Source organism: Lygodium microphyllum, chromosome 30, assembly GCF_053477565.2.
Source record: "Lygodium microphyllum isolate KBCC chromosome 30, Lygodium_microphyllum_v1.1.10, whole genome shotgun sequence".
NCBI classification, from domain to species: Eukaryota; Viridiplantae; Streptophyta; class Polypodiopsida; order Schizaeales; family Lygodiaceae; genus Lygodium; species Lygodium microphyllum.
The window spans coordinates 88,663,248-88,667,118 of NC_141164.1; the positions used below are offsets into that span (position 1 = coordinate 88,663,248).

The 3,871-nt window shown below is 44.8% G+C and overlaps 1 pseudogene; it reads left to right on the plus strand.

The window, feature by feature from the left end:
• The first annotated feature begins 1,679 nt into the window (after positions 1 to 1,679).
• On the plus strand, positions 1,680 to 2,118 carry LOC148010087 (mannose-P-dolichol utilization defect 1 protein homolog 1 pseudogene; annotated as a pseudogene).
• Positions 2,119 to 3,871: the final 1,753 nt, after the last annotated feature.

The window sequence follows — 3,871 nt, forward strand, 5'->3', positions numbered from 1 at the left end:
GAGCGTATTGACAAAATGCACTCCATAATGGACTGTGGTGTCATGGCAAGGTTCGAGCAAGAGAGCCGGCGACGAGCAACGGATCCGAACACGGTTGTGGATGAGATGGAGTATTTTGGGAACTTGCAAAGTATTATTACAGTGGATTACCGTAGCTTCTCCATGATACTATTCGATGTGCAGTGGTTCAAAGTGGTACTTGGAGGAGCTGGAGCAACAGTTTGACGAGGTCCATCTGGATTTCTCGAAATAGATTCCGAAAAAAAATGGAAGGATTTGCGTGACACCTTTGTGTTGTCGGCCCATTGTGAACAGGCGCATGGAGTCATTTGCTTGCTAATTGTAATAGGACATGGTTTATGTCACAATGGTTTGAACTCGCTTTGTACGTGTTTGTGAACATGTAATCTTCTATCCAAACCCCCGATAACCTCGATGGTGGTATGTTATACCTTCAACTCCCCGAAGTGCGAGAGTATATGATCAAAGCGATGTTCTGAGCATAGATGAAGATAATATGCAAATAGAGGGGTCAATATTACAAGGGATGGAGGCCGCCGCAAGCTTGGAGCCTGCATCGGCTAACAATGATGGAAATACAGGAGTCCATGAATTTTTTGAGAACGAGGCGGACTCATTCTTTTGTGGTGATATGTCTATCGACCTTCCAGTGTATGCGGAGTTGTGTTTGGAGATTAACATGGGACCATAGGATACTTCATACTTGGAGCATCCACTTACTCAATTCGTTGTTTAGATCTCTTATAAAGGTACATAAGATATGCATTTTAAGAGGGATTTTTTAAAAATGATTTATATTTCTCTGCTTTGTATAATTTAAATTGATTATTCTAACACCATTTTTTATCTGTGCAGGTGACATTTTCAGGATGAGTCGAGGGATGAGCGTTGAGGAGTTACAGGACATCTTCACACGCTGTCGTGTTGCTGCGCATCCGAGCCGTATACACCTCCATTTCTTTTGTTGTGCATTTGTGTTAATTTCTGCGTGTGATTCATTGTTTGTGTGATGCATTTTAATAATCCGCATCCAATGTATATATTCCCTTAGTGCATGCGCATGATTTTGTTTGGATGCATGATGTGCGTGTATTAGAAAAATATGATAAACTGATGCCAAAGGATCTTTGTCCTGCTGCTATTTGGTCTAGCTCTATGTGCAATGACAGCCTTGGTGCAAGTGTTTTGGAGATATGCTACAAGAAGGACATTTAAAGGAGGAAGCAGAGTTGTTACTTTTATAAAGGTGCTGGAATGAGGAAGGTCGCTTGCCTAATTTTGACATGTGAACAAGAAAAAGAAAAACTAAAGATAGAGGAGAAAAGGAAGGGGAAAAGGAGACTAATTAGGAAAAGAGAATTCGAATGACGAAAAGGAGGGAAGGGGCAATGCTAATTGGGGAAGAAAGGTGAAGAAGAACAGGGGAGGCAGCTTCTCGCCGAGTCAGACGGCAGGGGGGGGAGCGCAGAACAAAAGCCCCAATCCATGTCACCAAAGCAAGATCAGTGTTGGCCTCGCTAATTATTGAAAAGGGATCCACATCCACAGTCGGAGATCCAGAGGACCCCAGAGACGGCCATGAGAAGCCTTCATGTAAGCTGCGAGCTTTTCTTCTTCTGATTTAGTCGTGAAGCTCGATCAGGTGCCTCGCTGGAGTGATGCTGATTACAGGTCCCCCGACGACCTCTTCCTCTCTCAATCTGGCGACCCTCTCTCCCCTGCACGATTGCCTCTTGCCTTTCAACTCGAAGGCCATCGGGTACACCATAGTCGCTGCTTCAACGGTCGTCAAAGTTCCCCAGATCTATCTAATCCTCAAGAATCGCAGCGTGAAGGGCCTCAACCCCTCATCTTTCGAACTCGAGGCAGTCGGCTACACCATCGCTCTGGCATACTGCGTTCACAAAAAGCTCCCATTTTCGACTTATGGAGAGCTTCCTTTCCTGCTTATACAAGCCATCATCCTTGTGGCACTTATTTATGGCCATAGCCCATCGTTAGGAGTCAGCAGTTGGATGAAGGCTGGCTTATATTGTACTTTAGCTCCAACTGTTCTCGCCGGCAACATTGATCCTGTCCTGTTTGAAGCTCTTTAAGCATCTCCAACAACAAGCTTAACAGCAGGCCCGCCTCATTCCCTCTCATGCTTTCTCCCTTCTTGACATAAAGATGCAGGCCACCCCTTTCCCCTGGGGTCTCATTGCCCTGTGGCCCTCTCCATTATCGGCCGATTCCAGGTTTTGAACGGACCTCTCCCTTGAAGGGCTCCATTAGAACTGCCTGGGCGCTCATACGTCTCCTCCGTGCAAGTTGTATTTCTGGCATTGGACTCCATCATCGAGTTTGATAAATTTGCTCTGTAATTATGGCATTTCTCACCGGACTCTGCCATTGAGCGCAAGAAATTTGCTCCAGGGTTGTGGTATTTTGCCAGAATACAGTATTGCATTCATAGACAAGTACTGATTTTCATTACAGCGCTGCATGCGTAAACACAGACAGATTGTCGCAGTGTTCTATTCCATCTGAGATATTGACACGCCTGGGGTCTTCTCCATTAGTATCAGCCAAAGTTGAGATGGTGAGTGACGACTCTGCACCCTCAAAGAGCGATACCGATAGTGAATCTAAGCCAGAGCCTCAAGAGAACCAAAGTACCTGTGAGCCCAGGACAACTGAGGTCCATGTGCTGGCTGTGGATGATAGTTTGATTGATCGCAAGGTGATTGAGAAACTACTGAAGACTTCCGCTTACAAAGTCACAACAGTAGACAATGGGAGCAGATCTTTGGAGATTTTGGGTGTTGGTGAATCTCTTGGATCAGTTAGTGTGAATATTACTACATGCCAGGGATGAGTGGCTATGACCTGCTAAAAAAAAGTAAAGGGAACATCATCCTTGAAGGAGATATCTGATGAAACCGATAGGATGACTGGTCGCAGCAAGCAGATCTCGCCAGTTCCAATCCACCTCAGTATCTATTCTCCTAATGTTGTAAACTTGACATTGATTGATCTTCCTGGCCTAACAAAGGTTGCTGATGAGGGCGTATGTTGACAATCCAAACTGTTTTGTACTTGCTATCACTCCTGCAAACCAGGATATTGCGACATCTGCCTCTTCTCGCCACCAAACGGATTGTGCTTGCATCCGCCTCCCCCTCGCAGGTCCGAGCTGTTGCGTAGCCTTGGACTGAATGTAGAAGTGATCTCATCGACATTTGATGAAAACCTTGAAAAGTCCTCCTTTCCATCAGCAGAGGATTATGCTGCAAAAACTGCTTTGCATAAGACTTATCTATTGGTCCCGGAGTTTTAACAAGCTGGATATGACTAAATCCAGAATCTAATTGATTTATTTGGTGCCCTGAAAACCAAGCTCTTATGATTATTGTAAAGCTGAGGACAGATTGTCATACTTGACATTTATTTTGACTCTTCTCTTGCTATATAGTGAACTTTGGGATCAAATATTGAGATCTTCTTGTTAGCCTCTTTCCTTGCTGTCCCTTGAACCCCGTGTTCTGCAGCCCTTACACGATCTCTTTGACATTTCTGGTGAACCCGACGTGAAAGTGCTGTGTTCATCAGCAAGATGGGAGACTCGCAAGAAGAGATGACAGATGATAATGTTATGAAGAACCTGTTTCAGTCATTTACCATGTATATGCAGCAGCAAGTGCATGCAAAACGAGACAGTGATGCTATGGATGCCTTGAAAGCTGTCCAACAGGAGATGAAGCAGTTTAATGGCCAGCAAGTGTCAACTTACCTGCATTTGTATGAAGAAAAGATGAAGTTTTTGGGGGTTTCTCAAGATGTTTGGAGCCGCTACTTCTTGCGGATCGTG